Source organism: Pelobates fuscus, chromosome 2 (assembly GCF_036172605.1).
Source record: "Pelobates fuscus isolate aPelFus1 chromosome 2, aPelFus1.pri, whole genome shotgun sequence".
NCBI lineage: Eukaryota > Metazoa > Chordata > Amphibia > Anura > Pelobatidae > Pelobates > Pelobates fuscus.
In genome coordinates, this window is record NC_086318.1 from 139,339,369 (window position 1) to 139,358,109 (window position 18,741).

The following is an 18,741-nucleotide window of genomic DNA, read 5'->3' on the forward strand; positions in this document are numbered from 1 at the left end:
TCCCCCTGCCTGGCCCTCCCGGCCGTAAGCGGTGCGCCGCTGACCTGGCGAGCTCCTGCCTGATGACCCAGACGCACTGCGCCGCTGCCTCCTCCTCCGTTCCCCTGAAACTGATCTCCTCCTACTATGCCTGCTTGTTGACCTGCTCCTCTCTCTGCCCCTCCACCCGTCCGCCCGCCTCCTGTCGCGCCTGGCACTGACGCCGCGCTGTTCCCTGCTGCGATGCGGCCTAGGGCTGTGTGTGAGACCCCGCCGCCCCTGGGAGCCGCCCCTGTGGCCCTCCCGCTCTCTCCCAGCCCGTCCTGCCTCCATGCCTTGGGCTGATTCTGGGGAGCTATCCCGACACGCTGTACCTGGCCCCCTTCGGGGATTCCACCTGCCTTTCCTGGCGTCCCCGGTCCACCAAAGCCGTGGGCCCTGCCTGCCCCAAGGTACCTGGCTGGGCGGACCCGCTGCACCTGGCCCCACTATAGGCCACCCCCGCTGTGTCCCCTTGTACAGGGGCTCCCCCTGCCATCAGGGGGACCGCCTGGTCTCTAGAGGCCTCCGCTCTGCCCCCCGCCCGCTGCCCGGCCCCAGCGCCATTCCCTGACTCACCGGCCGCATCTGCTCACTGCTCCCTCCATCCGATCCGCTCTGGGTCCTGGCTCCAGCCGCAACCGTCCTGCCTGCCGCCTCCTGGCGGGGCGCGCACCGCGTAGCAGGCCGCGGCCTAGCTGATGCCCGCGCCCGGCCAGCACCGCGTCGAACAGACGGTGCCGGCCGCAGTACCTCCACTCGGCTGGGGCCCGCTACCTCATCCAGGGCCCCAACAGACTCCGCTGACGGGCTCCTCCGTCTGCCGACTTCGGGCTCCACGCCTGGGCTCAGCCGCTGGGGCGGTCTCGCCCTCCTCATGGAACGCCGTGCAGCCGCCGCAGGGGTTGTAGGGGGGGGACCCTGAGCCCCCAGTTGCTCATGAAGCCAGGCCAGTCCTCTATCCCGCACAGCAGCTCTCACTCCCTCCAGGATTTCTTCCATCGATGCCATGATCTGAAAGACAAAAGAAAAACCAACACAGACCTGCCAAAACAATTACCAGGTAAGTGTCAGTTTAGTTAAAATGTCCCTTTTTTATAAAATGGCTGCTTAATATACTCCTATCTTCCAACCCCCATTTACAAATAACCACACCCCTTTAACTGGTTACTCCCCTGCCTACTCCTGGCTCTGTCAAGGCCCACTCCCCTGACTGCGCTGTTCCATGGGCTTCATATATGGTTCTACTCATGTTTTCCAGAGCTATAAGACTAGCTCTAGTGTGGAGGGCATACAGTGGTACAATCCCCACTTATGGGATACGTGAAGTTTTGTAGTAGATGGATATCTTGTTGGTATAAGGACCATATGAATTATAAAAGAAACAATAATAGTGCTTATTGTATAAAAGACAGAGGTGAAATAATAAAATACCAAGTGGTTACTCACATTTTATTGAGCAGGCAGACTATGAAAGTGGCCAAAATACCTTTAAGAAAATACAGCAATTAAAATACCACAACGCGTTTCTCCCCTTAGTGCTTTCTCAAGTTTCTTGGCTTCCCTCTTGACTATCCGATCTCTGTATTCCTTGACCTTTGGCTTGGCTTCTGACTATTCTGATTTCTCCATTCCTTGGCCCGTGGCTTGTTCATTGTTTGCGTTATTTCTATGTCTTGTCTTTTTCCTGTCTTGTGGCTATTAAGTTCTGCGTGTTGGGCATCTACAGTAATCCTGACAGATGATTTGTATGAAGTGTATAAGTGAGCTCTGTATACAGCCCTTTAAATAGGGATTTAAATCCCCATTGACTCCATTGCAGTGTGAGCAATGTTAATTCCCTGCTCACAATGGAAGAACCAGGTATCAATCAATACCTGACAGGCTCTCCCAATATGGTCCCATGCCGATTGTGATCAGGGGTGGGCTTTGCTAGCTGGCTGTGTAATTGGCATACCCGATTTCTAGCAATATAGGGATTTGTAATGCTGAACACAGCCAGTAGATCGTGGCAACTAATTTTCCCACGCTGTGTAAAATGACACAGAGCACTCTGATTGGATAGCTTGAAATCAGAGTGCTCTGTGTCATTTTACACAGCGTGGGAAAATTACAAAGAACTTTCCCACGCTGTGTAAAACGACACAGAGCACTCTGATTGGTCGATTTCAAGCCAACCAATCAGAGTGCTGTGACAGGTAAACCCACCAATCAGAGTGTTCTGAGCCTAACTGCAGGGTGGGTCAAGGCTTTATAAGCCTTCCCCCGTCCTGCAGAGCTCAGTCTGCACAGAGCCATCCATGGGTGAAGAATGATTTTTTTTTTTTTGGCGTGCATTTTTTTTTTTTTTAAAGTGCGTCGGTTATTCTGGATTTTTATTTGGCCTTTTTTGGGGCTGAAAAAATAAGATTTTAGAAGAAAGAAGACATCAAATGGTAAGTCTCTTTTTTTAAAGGTATTTAGACAAGGATCCCCCCTCATCATTTTTAGGATGAGGGGGGTAGGTAGGGGTGATTTTTCTGGGGAAGGGGGGTGACTAGGGGTTTGGGGACCCCTAGTCACCTGGGGGGGATTTTTATTTATGGCCCCCACCCACCACTCAGGGGTGGGGGCCGGAAGGGAGGACATTAGGTCCCCCCCTTATTGTTATTTAGGGCCCCCACCTGCCACGTAGGGGTAGGGGCCGGGGGGGAAGGACGTTAGGTCCCCCTTATTGTTATTTAGGGCCCCCACCCGCCGCGCAGGGGTGAGGGCCTGGGGGGAGGACCTTAGGTCCCCCCTTATTGTTATTTAGGGCCCCCACGTGCCGTGCAGGGGTGGGGGCCGGACAGTAGGTTCCACGCCCCTTATTGTTATTTAGGGTCCCCACCCACCATGCAGGGGTGGGGGCCGGGGGGAGGACATTAGTGTCCCCCCCTTATTGTTATTTAGGGCTCCCACCCGCCGCGCAGGGATGGGGGCCGGGGGGAGGACATTAGGTCCCCCCAATTTTTATTTATGGCCCCCACCAACCGCTCAGGGGTGGGGGCCGGGGGGAGGACATTAAGTGTCCCCCCCATTTTTTATTTATGGCCCCCACCCACCACGCAGGGGTGGGGGCCGGGGAGGAGAACAGTAGGTCCCCCCCTCCACATTCTTATTTAGGGCCCCCACACGTCGCACAGGGGTGGGGGCAATAGGTTTTGTAGTTTTTTTTTTTACAGTGAGCAGTCACTGGCTGCTCACTGTTTACTAGACACACCCCTACTCACGGTATAGCGAGTAGGGGCTGATTTTACTAATACTAAGTAATCTTTACTTAGTATTAGTAAATGCGGCTGAAAGACCAATTTAGGTGACCAATTTAGGTCTGTCAGCCTTTTGGTAGATAGCTCCCTAATACCGAGGGAATTAGGGAGTTATCTATTAAGCGGCTGCTTATTTTATGTTATTTTTAAGTGATTTCCCTATCCACATTTGTTTGCAGGGCACTTGTCCTACTCTTACCCCCATTTTACTTCCTTTTGCAGCCCTCTAGCCCTTGCCAAGAGTTTTTTAGAGCCATATTTGTGGCCAAAAGTTCGGGTCCCCATTGACTTCAATGGGGTTCGGGTTCGGGGTCAAGTTCGGGGTCAAGTTCGAGCCCGAACCCGGACTTTTTTTCAAACTTGTCCGAACCCGCCGGACCCAAACATCCAGGTGTCCGCTCAACTCTACTCATAGGGTATTAATAAAAACCCTTTCTGTTGTGTAAGAAACAGTATGTAAGATGTACAGAGGCACTTAAAGAAAAACTTTAAATATGGTTTGACTAATACATACCACAAATTCTAGGTTTTGTTTTGATTCAGAACATTAAAGAAGCACTCCAGGCACCAACACAACTTAATCTAAATGAAGTTGCGTTGGTGCCAGGAGGCCCCAGGAGGCACTCTTATGCCAAGGCGTTAAACCACTCTCTAACGGTTTAACCTCAAATTTGCCTCCAGCTGTGATGTCCACTTACATACAGTTGTTTTGGTGCCTGGATTGCAAGCCTCTGTTTTTAATCTTTCAAGATTAAATTATTTCAGGAATTATACCAGAAGACTGGGAAATGTCAATGTCATTAACACAAATCAGCATGGTTTTATGAAACATAGATCATGTCAAACCAATCTAATTGCATTCTACAGACTAGTGAGTAGAAGTATAGTTCAGCGTGTTGCAGTGGGTGTGGTCTACTTGAATTATGCAAAGGTGTTTAATACGATTCCACACAACAGGTTAATGTTAAAATGAAAAGAAATTGGTCTAGATGAAAATGATTCTTCTTTCGTATAAGTTTGGATTAAATTAGAGTACAGAGAGTTGTCATTAATGGTAAATTGTCCAGCTAAAAACAGTGGTGTCCCTCAGGGGTCTGTTTTTGACCACTTCAATTCACTATATTTATAAATGATCTTGAAATAGGTATTGAAAGTCATGTGTCAGTGTTTGTGGATGGTATAAAACTAGATAAGGTAATTAAGTGTGAACAGAATACTACTTCACTGCAGATTGATTTATATAGATCATGGGACTAAATGGCAGATAAAATTTAATGTAGACAAAAGCAAAGTTATACACTTTGGAAAAGTGGGAAATACACACAATGTCAATCAGCAGTTCATAAGGCCAGTAACTTATTGTCATATATAAAAAGGGGCATTAATTATCTGAATGGAAATGTTATCTTCCCTCTTTATAAATCAATGAAATCAATATCACACTGGAAGAGGAGGGCAATTGGGGTTACTGTTATCAATGAGTATTATCAATGGCTCCTACAACAGTAGTTTTATTTTCTGCTTAAATCACAAAAGTTTAGTTATAATGGTCAGGGCCAGATTAAGAGCCCAGTGGGCCTGGTGCTGACAATTATGACGGGCCTAATTACAGAATCATATCGACCAAAAACAGTAAAACACTCCTAAGCGTCATGTATCTGATGGAGATGGTGCTGGAGAGAAAGAAAAAAGCAGCTATAAGAAAACACATACCCTAGGCCAGTGATGGTGAACCTATGGCACGCGTGCCACAGGTGGCACGCCGGGCCCTCTCTGTGGGCACGCGGCCATAGGTTCACCATCAATGCAGAGTAGGCACCTGCCTGCCTGTTTTGGGCAGGCGCCTACTCTGCTTCCGTGTCAGGAGGCAGGGGGAGGGATCTGTGAAGCAGCTCCCCTGTCCTCCCGCACGATGCTGTGTGGAGCGTTGCCGAGCGTTATCATGGCAGCGCTCCACACAGCATCGCGCTGGAGGACAGGGGAGCTGCCTTACAGATCCCTCCCCCTGCAGTGCTTACCACCACGAGACCACCAGGGATGGCTGTGTTCCCCCCCCCCTACTATTAAAGGTAAGAAGAAGGGAGGGGGGGGATACTGACACACAGTACCCGTACCCCCCCAGCAGTACCCCTACCCCCACAGCAGTACCACTACCCCCACAAGCAGTACCCCTACCCCCCCACAGCAACCTTACCCCTGCCCAGCACCCCTACCCCCCACACATTACCCTTCATACACACACACACACATACAGCACCCCCCCACACACACACAGCACCTCACACCTCAATGCAGTATGTGTGTGTATTCAGCAGTCTGTGTGTGTGCGTGTATTCAGCGGACTGTGTGCGTGTATTCAGCGGACTGTGTGTGTGTATTCATCAGTCTCTGTATTCAGCAGTCTTGTGTGTGTGTGTGTATGTATTGCATTTGTTGGATATACTAATAAATATAAGCTTAATTTTATCTATATATATATCATTATTTAAAATTTGTATCATTGAACTCTCTGTGTACTTTTAAAACAAAAGTTATTAGTTCAGACAACAGTACGAGTTGTTTTTTCTAAACTTAAACCTCAGTATTTGGGTTTAATTGTCGTGTTGGCACTTTAAAGAAAAAAGTTGGCATGTATTGCGGTTTGGGCACTCGGGCTCAAAAAGGTTCGCCATCACTGCCCTAGGCTAATCTCTCTCTAATTTATGTTTTCATCTTTCAAGTAAATCCATAACCCCTAACAGCAGTGTCCAGTGAAGCAGGAAGTCAATGGGCATGGTAAAAGGGTGTGCCACTGACACAAATCGCGTAACCTGCCAAAAGGGGCGAACATGCCCAAAAAGAGGACATGTCTGCCCAAAGAATTAGAAGGCCAGCCTAGCCTGAATGCATGTCAGGCTGCCTGCCAATCATGCAGCTGGCCAACTAAGGGCATACTATGCAGACAGCACCCTGAGCTTGGCATAAATGCATCTAATGATGCGCTCGCACAAAGCTTTCTAAGGACTGTCCCCAGGCAGAAGCTCCTGGTATACAGTCTGGGACAGAGAAAAGTTGTATGTAGTGAGTGCAGAAGAAAGGGAACATGCCATAGTGTTAGAGAGACCAAAGTCAGCATTACCTTAAAGGATCACTATAGGGTCACGAACACAAACATGAATTCATGACCCTATAGTGTTAACACCACCATCTAGCCCCCCTGGGCCCCTCATGCCTCCATAAATATAGCAAGATCTTACTATATTCAAGCCTGAAGCTGTAACTCTGCATGCTGTTTGCCTCAGAAAAAAGCAGTCTGCTGACATCATTAGAAGTGGTGGCCTGATCCAGCATGATTCAAACACAGCCCTGGCCAATCAGCATCTCCTTAGAGAGATGAATTGAATCAATGAATCTCTATGAGGAAAGTTCAGTGTCTGCATGCAGAGGGAGGAGACACTGAATGTTTGGATGCATTTTAGGCAGCCATGACCCAGGAAGGATCTCTAACAGCCATCTGAGGAGTGGCCAGTGAAGTTATCACTAGGCTGTAATGTAAAGACTGCATTTTCTCTGAAAAGACAGTGTTTACAGCAAAAAGCCTGACGGTAATGATTCTACTCACCAGAACAAATTCAATAAGCTGCAGTTGTTCTGGTGACTATAGTGTCCCTTTAACTATGTTCATTGTCAGCCAGTCCACACAAGTTTTGTTCCCATACATCCCTCTTAAGTTTCCATACTTAAGTAAGAGTATGTAAAAAGTAGTTAGGGTTGCCACCTTTCTTGGAAAAACATACCGGCCTTACTAATTTTCATAATGAAATATGTATGGGTGACATCACATGATGTAAATCAAAAGGAGTGACATAAGAGAAAATGCTGTAAAATCACCAAAAAACTACTTTGTTTGATTCTGCTGTATAGATGGATTCCCCCCATGTCTCCCATTGCCTGCATGACTCAGCGCCCCCATGTGTCGATTACTCCAGGTCTCAGTGTTCCTATGTATCAGTGTCTCAGTGCCCCATGTCTCCCAGTGTCCCCTAGTGTTGTGTCCCCAGGTCTCCCAGTGATCCTATGTATCACAGTGTCTCAATGCCCCATGTCTCCCTTTGTCCCCATGTATCCCAGGGTCCCCATGTCACTAGGACACTAGGAAGATGGGGAGACCTTGGGGCACGGGGAGACCTAGGGACACGGAAACACCAGTGACACTGGGAGACTAGGGGACTTTGGCTGGGACACATGGGGACACTGGGAAAATAGGGGACACTTGAAGACATGGGGACACAGACACCAGGGACACAGACACTAGAGACACTGGCTGGGGGACATGGGGACATTGAGAAATGGGGCACTGGGAGCCATGGGGACACTGAGACACCAGGGCCACAGACACTAGGGACACTAGCTTGGATACATGGGGACATTGTGACACTTGAGGCACTGAGAGACATGGAGGCACTAGGAGACATGGGAACAGTGAAACACTGGCAGACTGGGGGCACTGGGAGACTAGGGGGCACTGAGACACCAGGGACACTAGCTTGGAGACATTGAGACACTTGAGGCAGTGGGAGACATGGATGCACTAGGAGACATGAGAACAGTGAGACACTGGCAGACTGGGGGCACTGGGAGACTAGGGGTCACTGGGAGACTAGGGGCACTGTGTCCCCATGTGTCTGTATCATAATGTCTCCCAATGTCCCTTAGTGTCTCAGTGTCTGCCATAATGTCTCCCAGTGTCCCTTAGTGCCTGTGTATGTCTCCTTGCAGTCTTTCCCCCCATTCCTTACTTCGCTGAGCTGTAGGCTGTCTCTGCAGGGTGGATGTTGCTGTCTGGACTCTCTGTAGCTGCACCCCTGCAGATCAGTGAGTAGAGATAGGCAGGGAGGGAAATGCTGGAAAAATCCTATCCCTCCCTGTCTCCACATACAGCGACCCCTACTGGCCAGTGCTGGTATTGCAGAGTAATCTCTTGTCTATACTGAGAAAAATACCAGCATTTGTATTGCCAGTATCACTGCAATATTGGCACCAGCCAGGCAGCCTCAAATACTGGCTGTGCCAATAAAATAAAAGAAAGGTGGAATCCCTAAGAGTAGTGTGTGTGAAAAATAAAAAAAAAAAGATTTTTTTTTTTTTAAATCAATGGGCCTATTCCATGGGCCTGGGCCTGGAGCTGCAGCTCCATCAGCCCCTATGTTAATCCGGCCCTGATAATGGTGCTACTGACAAAGGAAACTACAAAGTAAATTAGAACGACTTGTAATTGCATCTGTCAAACTATGGAATGTTCATTTACCAATCTTCTGATAGTCAGATAACTCTGTGATAGCATATACAGTGGAGTCCCTGTGACGAAATATCCAAAGGTTCCTTCAAGGGTCAAAACTAAATTTCCAAGTCTGGGAATGGGGAAATGCCTGTTGTCTGTCTTTTGTAGTTACATAGCTAGGTTGAAAAAAAGACTCAAGTCATTGGAGTTACACATTTAAAACCCATAATTTTATGCTGTTGATCCAAAAGAAGACAAGGCTCCTCCAATTTGAAGTGATTTTCAATTATGCCACAAAAAAGGGAAAGTAAATTCCTTTTTGACTCCATATGGGCAATCAGATTTCACATACATATTAGCAGCAGCAGAACTACTGATGATGCTGCCGGTGTGACTGCACAGGGCCTGAATCCTGAGGGGCTTCACTGGGTGGCCCATGCAAACAGTGTGACAGGGCTCCTGTAATAATGTACTGGCAGCGAAAGCCAGACACTTCATCTCAGCTAAAACCGGACCGCGCAGAAGGGAAGAGAAAGCACAGGGAAGGGGGCACGGATTGGGAGAGAGCCAGCGCCTAACAGTCTCAGCCAGCAAAAACCACACTCCTACATTTAAAAGGTAGGAAAGAGGAGGGTGGCCGAAAATGTGTACATTTTGACCTGCATGTGTGTAATTGTGTGTAAGTCTGCATTCAAACATAAACATTATGTACAAACATACCTCTGTATTAAATCACCAACATTATATATAAACACACCACGGCATTCAAAAATCATACTACACACAAATGCACGTCTGCATTTAAACGCCAACACTACATACAAACACACTAAATTCACTCACACATAATCCATACAAAAATATTTTTACATTCAAACACACAAACACTACTCAGTGCTTAATACAAACCTGCAAAGATGGGCAAATGGTAGACCCCAAGCTGGCAAATTGGATCTTCCCTTTTCCCACCCTTGCGATAGGGGGAGGGGGGCGCAAAACAATTCTTGCAACAGGGCCCTCTCTATGTTAATATTAGTTATATCCTGGTATAAGTAAGTGGTACTAAATTATCTCTAATGCAGTGATCGTTTATTTGATCCTTTGCAGACAAAATGTTACACCATTATCACAATCTGATTGCTAAGGAGCTATTCCCAAATCATATGGAATGTCCATGTTTTGTTTAGCTTTTGCCGTTCCACATGCTATTGTAAATTCAGTGGCTATTCCATAAACCATCCTTGGTCCTTAAGGCGTTTAACGATAAAATGGGAGATTTATGATATGTCTTCTCAGACAGCAGAAGATCATAGACACAACAATGTCCATTGTGCTATCTGGATTTTATTTGTAGAGTGTTTACAGTTCTAGTCCAGACACGTTCTTGGACATATCTGGTGCGTATCTGATATTTCATCCTTTTCTCATTTTATACTAAATACTGTGGCAGGCAGGGGCAGATCTAGAACCCAATAATGGGAGGGGCACTCTTTGTAGTGGTTATGGTGCCAGGAGTGCCATGGCACACTCCCAGAGTAAGTAGTCAAACCGTTTAAAAACAGTTTGACACCTTACCTAGGGTCTGCCAGGATAGGATCTGTAGTACGTTAAAGGGACTATAGTAGGGGATGAGGGTAGTAGTGTGTGTGATGTGTGGGGTGCAATGTGTGTGTGAGGGGTGAAGTGTGTGAGTGAGGGGTGTGGTATGTGTGAGGGTGCAGATTGTGAGGAATGCAGTGTGTGTGTGAGGGGTGTACATAGTTACATGCTCGCACATGGCCGGCCAGGATTATAAAAATCCTGCTTCCACAACAACCAGTCTCCAGGAGCTCCAAGGCATGTGGAGGTGAGAAGCAGGTCAGTGTGTGTGTGTGTGTGTGCTTGACTGCCTGTGTGTGACTGTCTGCCTGTGTGTGACTGTCTGCCTGTGTGTGTGTGTGTATGACTGTCTGCCTGTGTGTGCCTGTGTCTGCCTGTGCCTGTGTGTGTGTGTGACTGACTGTCTGCCTGTGTGTGCAAGTGTGTGACTGTATGCCTGTGTATTTGTGTGTGTGTGTGTGATTGTCTGCCTGTGTGAGTGTGTGACTGTCTGCCTGTGTGTGACTGTCTGCTAGTGTGTGTGTGTGTGACTGTCTGTCTGTGTGTGTGTGTGTGTATGACTGTCTGCCTGTGTGTGCCTGTGTCTGTGTGTGCCTGTGCCTGTGTGTGTGTGTGTGACTGACTGTCTGCCTGTGTGTGCGAGTGTGTGACTGTCTGCCTGTGTGTGTGGCTGTCTGCCTGTGTGTTTGTGAGTCTGTGACTGTCTGCCTGTGTGTGTATGACTCTCTTCCTGTGTGTGTGTGTGTGTGGGGGGGGGCTATCTGTGTGTGTGTGTGTGTGTGTGTGTGACTGTCTGCCTGTGTGTGTGTCTGTCTGCCTGTGTGTGTGGCTGTCTGTGTATGGCTGTCTGTGTGTGGCTGCCTGCCTGTCTATGTGTGTGTGCATGTCTGCCTCTGTGTGTGTGGATGTCTGCCTCGATGTGTGTGCATCTGCTAGTGAGTGAGTGTGCTTCTGTGTGTGTGTGCGCATCTGCTAGTGAGTGAGCTTCTGTGTGTGTGTATCTGCTAGTGAGGGAGCTTCTGTGTGTGTGCACCTGCTAGTGAGTTTGTGTGTGTGTGTGCCTGCTAGTGAGTGAGCTTGTCTGTAGGGATCATGTGTGTGTGTGTGTGTGTGTGTTAGTGACCTTGTCTGTAGGGAGTATGGGTGTGTCTGAGCCTGTCTGTGTTGAACATGTGTGTGCAGTGAGCCTGTCTGTAGTAAGCATGTGTGTGATCGTGAGCTTGTCTGTAGTGACCATGTGTGTGTCAGTGAGCTTGTCTGTAGTGAGCATGTGTGTGTCAGTGAGCTTGTCTGTAGTGAATCTGTGTGTTATTGAGCTCTTCTGTAGGGAGAATGTGTGTGTCAATGGGCTTGTATGGAGAGGCAGAGTTTTGGCTCTTTACTATTTTCTTGTAAGGGTGGGGGGGTAATTGCCCCATTACCCACCCCCTGGATCTGCCACTGGTGACAGGCAGATTTTTTCCCTGAATTTGGATAATGATACTACCTGTTAGTCACAGTGGATATATTTAATTATGCAAGCATGCATGTTGAAATTTCTCTTCAGATAGTACAAAATGGATACAAGTTGTGTTTACCTTTTTTTCATGTGATCCTCCATTTTATAATTTGTATTAAACAATGCCAGGGCAAATGTTGCAAATGAGGAGGAGATATATCAACATTGTTTCATTTCTCCTTTGATCTATGTGTTCTATCTATGCTGGCTGCCAGGTACAAAGAACAGAGCTTTTAACAACAATTAACAGGGAGCTAAGACGGAGGCATCCAGTTGTGGAATAAAGAGGTGGGGATTTGTAACTTTAGCTGTATTTTTCCAACCTCATAAAAAAAAAAAAATTGATTCATTGATCCACCTAACTAGGATATACAGCAAGGACATCGGAATGTCATTCGGACTAGAGAAGATGAGAGAAGATGATCAGGACAGAAGCAGTTGAAGTTCCAGAAGGCCAAATAGAAGATGTAGAGAACAGCTACAAGTACCTGGGGGTCAGTGGTGTATCCTGGGTTTGTGCTGCCCTAGGCAGGACAAAACTCAGGCGCCCCCCCTCCCACCCACGCCACCCCCACCCAAACCTCCCCCCCACCCGCGCCACCCCCACCCAACCCTTCCCCGTCCCGCCTTCTAAATACACACACACACACATTCACTGACAAATACGCATACACTAGGTAACAGAAACACACACACACTAACAGACACAATCACTAACAGACACACACACACTCACTAGCAGATACACACACACACACTCACACTAACAGACACACACACAGTCTAACAGACACACACACAGTCTAACAGACAAACACACTAACATACACACACACTAACACACACACACACACTGACATACACACACTCACTAACAGACACACACACAGACCCACACACTAACAGACACACACACACTTACAGACATACACACACACACTAACAGACACACACACACAGACACACTAACAGACATACACACACACTAACAGACATACACACACAGACACACTAACAGACATACACAGACACACTAACAGACACACACACACACACACACTAACACACACACACTAACAGACCCACACACTAACAGACACACACAGACACACTAACAGACATACACGCACACTAACACACACACACTAACACACACACACTAACAGACACACACACACACAGACCCACACACTAACAGACACACACAGACACACTAACAGACATACACACACACACTAACAGACACACATACAGACCCACACACTAACAGACACACACACACTTACAGACATACACACACACACACACACACACACACACTAACAGACACACACACACAGACACACTAACAGACATACACAGACATACAAACACACTCACTCACATATTTAATAATTTTTTTTTTAAATTTAACCCCCCCAGCCTCCTTACCTTTGGGAATGCTGGGGGGGGATGTATATGTCTCCCTGGTGGTCCAGTGGCTGCTGGGCAGTGCGGGTAGGTGGGGGGGCGGCGAGGGAGCACTTCCTCTGAGCGGTCTGCTCAGCTCCCTCGCGCGCCGCAGAGTGATGCTGGGAGGCGGAGCCGGAATATGACATCATATTCCGGCTCCCAGCCTCACTCTGCGGTGCGCGAGGGAGCTGAGCAGACCGCTCAGAGGAAGTGCTCCCTCGCCGCCCCCCCACCTACCCGCACTGCCCAGCATGCCTTGTTAGCCGCAAGGCTAACAAGGCATTTGCCCTGGGCATTTGGGGGCGGCTTTTTTTGCCGCCCCCTGAAAAATGCCGCCCAAGGCAAATGTCTTGTATGCCTCGCGGCTAATACGCCCCTGCTGGGGGTACCACCAGTGACGTATATTTGCCCCGAGGCAAACAAGGCATTTGCCTTGGCCGACATTTTCCAGGGGGCGGCAAAAAAACGCCGTCCAAAATTGCCCAGGCAAATACCTTGTTTGCCTCGATTTCTGGGAGCCCAAGAGCTGGCCAGCTGGCCACCTTTGGGCTCCCACGGGCAGGCAGGCAGGCAGGCAGGTCGGCGGACAGCTGGCGAGGGAGCACTTTCCCCTGAGCTCTCTTTGTCGGGAGCCGGAATATGATCTCATATTCTGTCTCCCGGCATCACTTTGCTGTGCGCGAGGGAGCTGAGCAGAGAGAGCTCAGGGGAAAGTGCTCCCTCGCCGCCCGCCCGCCTGCCTGCACGTCTGGCCGCTTCCCTGCCCAGGAGCCCCACTGGATCCCAGGTGAGAAATCCACCCAGCTATCCCAAACGTAGGGAGGCTGGATGGATCTAAATTTAAAAAAAAATAATATTAATAATAATTGTGCGTGTGGGGAAATGTGTGTGTCAGTGAATGTGAGTGAGTGTGTGTTAGTGAATGTGATTGAGTGAGTGTGTGTTAGTGAATGCAGAGGTGGCTCTAGACTTTATGAGGCCTTAGGCGAAAATCAAACATGAGACCCCACTAACAAAAAAGTGAAAAAAATAGTTGCATACATGCACATTGATGCACAGTTTACCTTTGTATGTGCCCGATGGTGTGTCTGACAGAGTATCCTTGTGTGTGTGTGAATGTATGTCTCTGTGAGCAGGAGGGGGGTGATGAGAAGGAGGGGCACGGGGGGTGATGAGAGGGAGGGAGGGGGGTGATGAGAGGGTGGAAGGTGGGGTGATGAGACGGGGGAGGGGGTGGTGAGAGGGGGGAGAGGAGGTGATGAGAGGGAGATGGTGAGAGGGGGTGATGGTGACAGGGAGAGGGAGGTGATGGTGAGAGGGAGAGGGGGTTGATGCTGAGGGAGGGGGTGATTCTGAGGGAGGGGGGTTGATGGTGCGGGCGGGGGTGATGTTGAGGGAGGGGGGTGATTCTGAGGGAGGGGGGTGATGCTGAGAGAGGGGGGTTGATGGTGAGGGAGGGGGTTTGATGGTGAGGCGGGGGGGCTTAATGGTGAGGGAGTGTCACGTTCACATAGAGTAAGATGGAGCTCAACTGCAGATTTCAGATTGAATAGATGTGAATGTAATATATTGAGGAAAATAAAGATATGACAGTTCACCAGAGAATTCACTTTTACTGTGTCTTTAATATATTGATTGGAGAAAACATAGGTACTGTATCTTTAAACACTTCAGTATTGGTGAGTGGATTCTTAGACTGTCTTATACAATTGAATTGCAGCAATAATTCAATGGAGGAAGGTAATTGAGATTAACTTGCAGAGATTTGATTTAGCTTAATTGGTAGGAAACACATCAGCTGGAGACTGAGGGGTTAATGAATAGGAATTACTCCTATAACGATAGGAGAACGTGCGAGCAGGCTAAAGCTTGAGTGCTCAAAAGTCAGTGAGAAAGTTCGTATAACACAAGTGAGGTAACTTAGCTTCCAGAGGCTTTAGGTATGTCCCAGAGTCCCCTCCGGGGAGGTTCCGTTGGAGAGAGGTCGAGAGGAGTCAAAGTGTTAGCCGTGATCGAGGGAAGGAGAAGGAGGTCAGTCGAGTACGAGTCCGGTTCGGTACACAGGAAGATTGTAGAGCAGAGTTGCAGCCGGTTTAATTCCGCGGTACGCTGTTCATTAATCCAGCGTCTGTTGTCTGGCGCGGTCGCATTATGTAGCGCAGCGAGACCGCGTCAGAGAGGGGGAGTGGCAACAGTCCGTCAACCCGGAAGAGACAGGCATTACAGGTAACGGCCATGACAGTACCCCCCCTGTAGGGAGCACCCACCGGGTGCTATCCACGTGGTTTGGATGGATAACGTTTGTGGAACGCAGTAAGCAGTTTATCGGCATGAATCACAGAGGAATCTTCCCATGAATCTTCATCAACTCCATAACCCTTCCATCTAATGAGGTACTGTAAAGAGACACAATGGATCCTTGAATCAAGAATCTTTTGGACCTCGTATTCCTCACTACTATGTACCTAGATAGGATCAGGAGAAGTGATTACATCTCTTTGGAAAGGGTCAGGATGATGGGGCTTGAGCAAGGATACATGAAAGACCGGGTGGAGTTTAAAAGTAGGTGGAAGCTTCAATTTCACAACGTTAGGGTTTATGATAGACAATATTTGAAAAGGACCAAGAAACAGGGAACTCAGTTTCTTTGAGGGACGGTTGGTGGAGATGTTTTTTGAGGAGAGCCAGACAAGATCGCCAACTTTATAGGTGGGGGAAGGTTGTCTCTTAGCATCAAAAAACTTCTGGTTAGAGGATGCCACTTCAAGATTTTCATGTAACTGTCGAAATAAAGAGGACATATGAGAGATTTGATCCGAGACAGCGGGGTTAGATGAAGGAATTATTTGAGAAGGAAATGAGGAGGGATGAAATCCAAAATTGGAGAAGAAGGGAGTCATTTTGCTACTTGTATGAACTGAGTTGTTATAAGCAAATTCGGCCATGGGTAACCACGTCATCCAATCATCCTGTAAGTGGGAACAATAGCAACGTAAATATTGTTCTAGGCATTGGTTAACTCTTTCAGTTTGCCCGTTGGTTTGGGGATGATAAGCGGAAGATAGTTTACGTTGAATACGAAGAGAAGTACATAATGCATTCCAGAATTTAGAGGTAAACTGGGTTCCACGGTCTGATATGATTTCATCTGGGAGTCCATGAAGTTTCACAATATTATCGAGAAATGTTTTTGAAAGTTCTGAAGATGAAGGTAATTTATTCAAAGGAATGAAATGGGACATCTTTGTGAATCGGTCCACTACTACTAAAATGGTAGAATGGTGTTGAGAAGGGGGAAGTTCTACCAGGAAGTCCATGGAAATGGATTGCCAAGGTCTTTCTGGAATCGGTAGATTCATCAACTGACCAAAGGGTTGATGATGGTCAGATTTGGATCTTTGGCAGGTTGAACAGTTTTTCACGTAGGATTCGATGGTGATGTCCTGGCGTGGCCACCAATAATATCTTTTGGATAATTCAAGGGTCTTTTTTATACCTGGATGACCTGCCAGAGGAGAATCATGAATGAATTCAAGTATTTTATTTCTAAATGGAGGAGGAATGTAAATTATATCATGAAAATAATAGAGACCGTCCTTCAGCGATAATTCAGTTGATTTAGGAAGTTCAAGAGCATCTGGATGAAGGCCTTTTATGTCATCTATAAGGGATGTGGCAATTCCGATGACTGCATGAGGGGGTTCTGATTCAGGTTCTTGGTGAATTCTGGAAAGGGCATCCGCCTTTTTGTTCCTAGCCCCAGGTCTAAAAACGATTTGAAAATTAAACCGGGAGAAGAAGAGGTTCCATCTTACTTGCCTCGCAGAGAGAGTTTTGTTGGAGTGGAGATATTCAAGGTTTTTATGGTCAGTATAAATTACTATAGGAGTTTGTGTTCCTTCTAGGAGATGTCGCCAGGTTTCTAAGGCTGATTTTATGCTTAACAATTCTTTTTCTCCTATAGGGTAATTCTTTTCAGCCGGAGACATGGAACGGGAAAAAAAAGCAACAGGATGAAGAGGATCTTGAGGAGTTTTGTGTTGGGAGAGGACAGCTCCAATGGCTGTTTCTGAAGCATCTGTTTCCAGGACATACAGACATGTGGGGTCTGGGAGTTGAAGGACAGGAGCAGTTGTAAATCTTCTTTTTAATTCATCGAAAGCCTTTTGAGCCTTTTCATTCCAGTTGAAAGCATGTTTTTTGCTGTTAAGTGAATTAAGGGAATGAGCTACGTCAGAGTAATTTTTAATACATTTTCTGTAGAAGTTAGCAAACCCCAGGAAACGTTGTAATTCTTTTACATTAGAAGGAATGGGCCAGTTGAGGATACAATTGATTTTAGAACTATCCATTCCAATCGAATGAGGAGTAATAACGTAACCTAAGAAGGTTATTTCATTGACGTTAAAGAGACATTTTTAGCGTATAAATTATGAGTTCTGAGTCGGGATAACACCCATCTCACGTGTTTTTTGTGTTCCTCAGGTGTATTAGAATATATAAGAATGTCATCTAAGTAAATGATGACACAGACGTCCAGAAGATCCCTGAAGATGTCATTTATGAAATGTTGAAAGGTCGCAGGGGCGTTGCAGAGGCCAAAAGGCATCACAAGATACTCGTAGAGACCATATCTAGTTCTGAAGGCAGTTTTCCATTCATCGTTAGCTTTGATTCTAACGAGATTGTATGCCCCACGGAGGTCAAGTTTAGTATAGATAGTGGCAGTTTTCAACCTTTCAATCAGCTCGTTTATCAGGGGAAGAGGATAGCGATTGTTCACTGTTATCTTATTTAATGCTCTGTAATCTATGATGGGACGGATGGTCTGGTCCTTATTCCTCACAAAAAAACATACTGGAGGGAGCAGGTGAGCTGGAAGGTCTAATGAATCCCTTACGGAGGTTTTCCTCCAAGTATTCCTTGAGGATTTTTAATTCAGATTCAGAGAGAGGGTAGATGTGCCCAAAAGGTATGGGGGCACCAGGTATGAGGTTGATAGGGCAGTCGTAGGGACTATGAGGTGGGAGTGTTTCCGCTTCCTTTTTACTGAATACATCAGAGAACTCAGAATAGCAGGAAGGTATAGTTGGTTCTTCAATAGTTTGGAGGAGTGGAATATGTTGTAAGCATGTTTCCTTACAGTACTCAGAGTTAAAAGCGAGAGAAAAGGGAGACCGGGAAATTTGAGGGTTGTGGTCCCTTAGCCAATTGATTCCTAGGATGACCGGATAAAGGGGAGAAGAGATAACATCGAATATAAGATATTCGATATGAGTGTTATGGGTGGTTGTTCGTACAGGAATAGTTTCTTTTGTGATAGGACCCGAGGCTATGAGGGAGCCATCAATTACTCTGACAGAAACAGAAGTGCTTTTACGGACACAAGGAATTTTATTTTTGATTACAAAGGATGAATCGATGAACACCCCGTTAGCCCCAGAGTCAATGATGGCTTCAGTCGTTATTCTTTCTTTGTCCCACTGTAATATGAGAGAAATGGAGAAAAACTGAGTGGTTGATTTAGAAGGGAGTGCACTCAGTATAGAAGTGGTATTGTCACGCTTACCACTCCGTGGTCTTTTCAATAGAGGGCAGTCCGGAATTAAGTGATCTTGTGAGGCACA